Source organism: Tenrec ecaudatus, chromosome 8, assembly GCF_050624435.1.
Source record: "Tenrec ecaudatus isolate mTenEca1 chromosome 8, mTenEca1.hap1, whole genome shotgun sequence".
Lineage (NCBI taxonomy): Eukaryota > Metazoa > Chordata > Mammalia > Afrosoricida > Tenrecidae > Tenrec > Tenrec ecaudatus.
The window spans coordinates 113,147,376-113,154,519 of NC_134537.1; positions in this window are offsets into that span (position 1 = coordinate 113,147,376).

A 7,144-nucleotide genomic window follows, 5' to 3' on the forward strand; every position below is an offset into this window, starting at 1 on the left:
ACATTCAGTGTCACTGCATTTGCTTTGTGAGTCTGAAGAGGACTTTATAGATTGTTAGTGGACATATGGGCTAATATCGGACTCATGGACTTGATCTGGCCTAGGCTGGGATGTTTTCTCAATGTTTAATGTTTCTCAGTGTTCAATGTTTGCTCTTGTATATAAATCTTTCTTTTTTAAAAGTCATTTTATTGGGGGATCATACAACTCTTATCACAATCCATATATACATCCATTGTGTCAAGCACATTTGTACGTTTGTTGCCGTCTACATTCTCAAAAAAATTTGCTTTCTACTTGAGCCCTTGGTATCAGCTCCTCATTTTCCCCTCCCTCCCCACTTCTTCCCTCATAAACCCTTGATCATCTATAAATTATTATTATTTTGTCATATCTTACACTGTCCGACATCTCCCTTCACCCACTTTTCTGTTGTCCGTCCCCCAGGGAGGAGATTATATGTAGATCCTTGTAATCGGTTCCCCCTTTCCACCCCACCTTCCCTCAACCCTCCCAGCACCGCCACTCTTACCACTGGTCCTGAAGGGAATCATCTGTCTAGGTCCCTGGGTTTCCAGTTCCTATCTGCACCAGTGAACATCCTCTGGTCTAGCTAGATTTGTAAGGTAGAATTGGGATCATGATAATGGGAGGGGGGGGAACATTTAGGAACTAGAGGAAAGTTGTATCTTCCATCATTGCTACACTGCATCCTGACTGGCTCTTCTCCTCCCCGAGACCCTTCTGTAAGGGATGTCCAGTTGTCTACAGGTGGGTCTTGGATCTGCATTCCCCCTCATTCACAATGATTTGATTTTTTGTTCTTTGATGACTGATATCTGATCCCTTCAATACTTCGTGATCACACAGGCTGATGTGCTACTTCCATGTGGGCTTTGTTGCTTCTGAGCCAGCTGGCCACTTGTTACCTTTAAGTCTTTAAGACCCTATCTTTTGATAGCCGGGCTCCATTCGCTTTCTGCACCCACTTTGTCTTCAGTGATCATGTCGGGAAGGTGAGAATCCATGATAAAATTCTTTCTTATACACATATGTGTGTCCATTTATTTGTTTCTCTAGTTTACCCAGACTAACACAAGCCCTTATGTTCCCATCCCATATTTTAGGATCCCAATTCTTTCTAATTAATGTCATTACTTTAATATCAGACACTGTTCTAGGCCTGCAATTCAGCTGACACTGTGATTCAGCTACTCATACGATGAGACTCGGGATTTGGCTCTCAGCAATGTCAGCTCTGTTGCTAGAGGAGAGAAGACCCTACTTTATAGCACATGCAAAGCTTTGAGGTCTGTTATTCGGCACTTGCGACGTGCTTCTGAGGTTCTGAGATTATCCCTTTCCTGGATCACATTTTCTAATGTAAGGAGGCTGGCCAACCAACTTCCTTATACTTCTCATCTTGACAAACTGCTGGGAATTTGAAACACGGGATCACCCAGAGCCCCTCCTCTCACAGCACATCGTCTATTGGTGGTGACACTGTGGATATTAGCTTAGCGACCTTACCCCAGGGATGACCACCACCCGCTTCAGGAGGAGTGGCAGACCTATCCATGCCTGTAGGGGTTCAGATAGCATTAGCGGTACGGTTAAGCCTAATCAGGCTGGATAGCCAATTGAGAAACCCATATTTATAATATTGTTTCTTTACAACCACTTGTGTTACCAATTGTGTTAGGGTTCTCTAGAGAAACAAAACCAGGACAATTATGGTTTTACATATTCATGGATATACATATACAGCACAAAGGAATATAACAGCTCATTAGTCCACACAGCAGTACAGAGAGCTCAGTTCAAGTCACTCCCATGAAACAATATGCTGGAAGTCCTGCAAGTCACGAGGGCCACTGGGTCCAAGGTGAAGGTAGCAGACTGCTGAGTCTTCTGTAGAGCCATGAAGGCAATCCGGTCATAGGCAGCAAATACCAGGGTGGGTCACAAACAGTCAGCAAGACGACAAGATCCGACAGTCCCAAGCTCAGCAATGTACACACCAGCAGCATGGTGAAGCAGGTCTCGAAGGAACCGCAAGTTCTAGTGACACAGCCCAGGGGCTGGAAGCCCCACAGGTAGCGTAGCTCACGAGTTGGGCAAAGTACTAGCAGTAGTACGCTGGTCCGATCACCAGAGTAAGAGAGAGAGAGGCAGGGCTTGCCGAGCCATTTATCTCTGCCCTCCAATCAAACTGCAACCTCATTGATCCCACATGTTCCTATTGGCAGATTGGCACTATAAACCTACCTATCCCAACCAAAAATAGCTTTAAACAACAGGAATGGATTCTCTCGGTTCTGAAGGCTCCAAACCCAAACCAGACTCACTGTCATCGAGTCAATGCTGACTCACAGCGACCCCCTGGGGCAGGGTAGAACTGTCCCTGAGACTTTGGAGGCTGTAAATGTTTACTGGAGTAGAACCCCCCACCCCGTCTCCTCCTCCCTGTCCACCCCTCTGCATGCCCTCATCTTGTTCTCTGTCTGCAGCCACAGTGACCCCCAAAGTCTCATACATAATTCTTAACAACACAGTGTCATTTGTTTGTCAGTTTTGTATCCTGAAATATTAATGATGTTTTGAGTACATTCTCTCCCAGATAGGTTTGATCATCAGTCTTGGGATTCTCCTATTTATCTTGAAAACCACATATGGCAACAATTCTTGCTATCTTTTTAAAATTGTAAATTCAGTGGGAGTTTACATTTCAGATCATCAACTTATTTAAGAGCTTAAACTTCTGATCAACTCGTGCCCCATTCCCCCACCCCCACCCCACCCCCAGTATTCCTTACTTGATAGCCCCCCCCTTACCTCCCTTGGCCACCTCCAAAGACTGTTCCTTTGGTATGAACATCTTTACCTGACTTTTTCCCCTCCCTTCTAACAGTGGTCTTGCATGATATTTTTCCTATTTTCACTCAGCATATGTTCTCTGGTCCATCCATGCCATGAAAGGCTTAGTGGGTTTTGGGGGGGGGGGGGGTGGTACTCCATTGTGTGTGCTAGTGTCTCTGTCCCCTCTTCTACTGGTGGGCAAGGAGGTTGTTTCCATCTTGCTATCATGAACCGTGCTGTGATGCACATGGGTGTCATTGCTGATACTTTTTTGATTTCTCATCATCTTTAAATTGCAAACAACAGAAATTCATCTGGTTACATCAACCAGAAAAGAACATTTTCTGGTCTACAATGCAGGCTCCCCTGAATCAGGAGAACTTAAGCTAATAGGAAATGGACATGAATCAGGACAACCCCAGGAAGACAAGAGCACGGAGGACAGTGCTGCTCTTTAGCAGAGACTGTTGGGCCAGGGCTACAGAGTGCTGCCGCTGGCATGGGCTACAGTCACTGCTGAGCACCGTCACAGTCCCTTTGCCTGCGAATAGCCTACTTTGGTTTCAAAGTCCAGGATGGGAGTTTCGGATTGAATACAGTCCACAGGACCACACCATCCCCACCCTCCAGGGCGTAGGGCTTGGGAAGATCTTCCTAGTTCCAGAAGTGTAGTAAGAGGCAAGACCCTGCATCCCACCAGTACTGCATGCTATGGGTTTGGTCCTAGTAGGCAAGGAAGTTGATATCAGGCATCCCAAATTAGCCAAACAATAGCCACCACAGCTTAGTGCCCAACCAAGTGTGTCTATGTGGTACTGTGGACCACACAGGAGCTGACTGGATCTGCCTGGCAAGGAAGCACAGAGTAGCAGATCCTACCCGAGGAATGAGAAAATATGACACAAAGGGAGCCTTCAAAGATAAGTATGCTTGTCAGATGGTCTGTGGGAGCAAGGGCACTCCAGGAAGAAGGCACAGGTATGCAAAAGCAGGACGACATCAAATGTTGGGAGCTTTCCGAGAACGCCGGACGCTGGCGCAGGGCAGTGCCATTAGACCAGGAGCTTCCTCCAGAATGGAAATGAGTGAGATCACTGAGCTGATGCTTCCACAGCTGTTATGTTTGAGTTTCTCCACACAAGGAACAGGGCTATATTCTGATGCAAACTCCTTATATCTCATTGTAGCACATAGTTCTTGACTCCGATGATTGCAGGGGTAGTGACGTGGTGTGTTTGTCTGGGTAGACTAGAGAACCAAATCCACAGACACTCATCTGTGTATAAGAAAGAGCTTTATATAAAAGAGTAACGGTATATTAAGAACACAGCCCAGCCCAGATCAAGTCCGATATTAGCCCATGTGTCCGATACCAGTCTATAAATGCCTCTTCAGACTCATGCAACACATACAATGATGCTGAATGCAGGAAAATCACAGGCTAGTGGGTGAAAAGTCTTGTGGATCCAGTGGTGGTGGAATCAACTCTTCTTGGTGATGGTGTGGGTCTCCACATGACTCCTCCAGCTCCCGGGCTCTGGCTCCATCACAGTAGCTCAATGTGTCTTGTCAACAGGAATGTCTCTCTGCAGAGAGTGTCTTGTCTGTGTGTCCCACATCCAGCGAGGTATTTATTTCTATAGCACCTCCAAATGAGGTCATCAAGCGGCGATCCGCTTGACAGGCGAAACTCCCCCTCCCCACCCCCGCTTCATTCTTAATAGTCTCAAGTTGACACCAGATTATGTAACTGCCACAGTGGGTTACCAGATGGGGCGGCGTCCTGACTGTTGAGAACAATTTGAACCCACCATCCATTTTGCAAAAAAAGAGGAGGCTGTTTGCTCCCATAAAGATTTAGCCTCAGAAACCATAGGGCAGTTGTACTGTGTCCTAATGGGGTCTCCCTGAGTGGGAATCACCTCCGTGGCCATGGGTTGAGTTTGGTAGCGCACCCGACATGGAGCAGAAGGTGGGATAGTACAGCAGAGCTGGGGGATGGTGGCGCAGAGCATGGACTTCAGGACACAGAAGCCACCGGGAGTCCCATCGACTTGGAGAGCATCGTATTGGAGAACTCAGTTCTTGATCCCGCTCTTGGTTTCTGATCGTGTTTTCAGCAATCTGTGGTGAGCTGAGAACATTAGAGAGCGTCCAGAGAGTGTTGCATCAAGCTAAGTTTTATTCACTTTTAAAGGATTCTCCTTCAGATAGTAATTACAGCCTTCTAACTTTGGGAAGAAGTGAATCACTCATTAATTTATGCAGTTAGGGTGACAGTAGGTTATGGAGCTTTGTTTTGTGTTTAATTAATCCTGTTCTTCAGATAAAGCCCTGGTGGCTGGGTCCCTTGGAGCTTTGGGAGCTTCTGATCATCTGGGAAATCCACAAGATTGGCACGTCGTAGCCAGGTGAAGGCCTACTCTCTGGGGAGGCCATGGGGGAAGAGCTGGCAGGATCCAGAAGAGGACAGAGACAGAGGTGGGATCTCCAGGACAACCGACTAGACAGTTCAGATACTGCAGTGCTTTGCATGCACCCCTCCAAACCCACAGTCCATCATCAGAGCCTATCCCTGTATTTCCCCCGAGTCAGACACATTAAGAAAGTAATTTATGAAATACACTAATACATAGCTTATCCTCTGAACCACATCTTAGAAAATCATCCCGAGTGTTCGAGCGCTGATGGCCATGGGCTCCATGGCCAAGCCCTTTGGGAACAGCTTGCCAGTGAGGTGGCTGCGGGTCCCGTGTTTCCTATCCTGCCTTCTTTCCTGAGAGGAAAGAGGACCGTAATATTCTGCTTCTCCTCTACCATCAGAGCAAGCTCCATCCACGCTGATTACCTGGGCACCCGGTTACTTTAATCTCCCAACAAACTGAGGGCTGGTCTTGTCAAATTGATACCAGTAATGAAAGCCTGTGGGGGTAAACCAATCTCATATTTGATTTCCTTGTTCTTTTCAGGCATTCTCTAATCTACAAAATCAAAACGGATTGTAACATGGTCACCATCAAAGTGGCCTCGTCATTGCCTCTGCAGGCGCAGCCTTTCCCAACATCTCCTAATCATCACTGTGCTTCCATGTTTCTCGTGCTTCCTACTGTATATATTATCTTCGCGAAATCTCTCTCTCACACACAGCCAATCCAGACTTCCCGCTGAGGTCTTACCACACTCAGTTCCTTTGACTTCAATTCTATTCCTACAGGAAGTCGATTTAGACACATAATCTTTGACATTCTTCTCATACATAGCCCAGTTAGTCCCAGAGAATAATTGCCTTCCCCCTAAAATAGAAAAGAGAAAACCAAAGCAGTTGCTGTCACGTGGCGACCCATGCAAGTAGAACCATCCTCCATTGGGTTGCCAATGGCTGGTTTCTTAGAGCAAGATCTTCAGGCCTTTCCTCTGAGGCACCTCCGGGCGGGCATTAGCTGTCAATGTTCCTGTTAGAAGCCGAGCTAGCTCACCGTTTATACCATGCAGGGGTCTGCAATGGACTGCTCGCATTCCGTGTGCTCTCTGTAAGCATGTATTTGCTCAGAAGTAGCCTTGTAGAGATTCACTCTCTCACTGCCATAGCAACCCGATGGGACAGGGTAATAGAAATGTCTCTGTGAGCTTCCAAGACTTGCTGGAGTAGAAAGCCTTGTCTTTCTCCCTCTAGTGACTGGTGGTTTTGAACTGCCAGCCCTCCAGTTAGCCCAACTCATATGCCATGCAGGGCTCCTTTGACACTAACTTTTTACAGGAGTAGAAAGCCTCATCTTTCTCCCACAGATGGTGGTTTCGAACTGCTAGACTCATGACCACTACACCACCAGGCAGGCTCTAGATTACACAAGGAAATGTGACCCTTGGACTGGCAGCCCTTACATTCTTGTTTCTTAAGCCCCCTTCCTCAAAATAAAATGCCAGAGGCTCCCAGTGGCAAAGATCATAGGCCTGCACAATGGCAGAGAGAGGATGGGGGCTAAATGATAGATGCACAGCAGAAGGCCAGAGAGCTGCTTGCAAAAACTGACCTACGTGGGCAGGCTGGTGATTCTTAAAGAGAGAATGGGATTGGGATGGAGGTTCAGAGCTGAGGGGAGTCACCGTGCACCCCGTCCAGGCTGGAGAACCATTGTGTTTGTGATGTTGTCGTCATGCATACTGTGCCCCCCTGTGGCATAGTCCAACGTTTTCTAGGGTGTAAGAGTAACAGGGATAGATTTCTAGGCCTTTCACCTGCAGAGCCATTCCGTGGATTTCAGCCCCAACTTTGAATTAGCAGCTA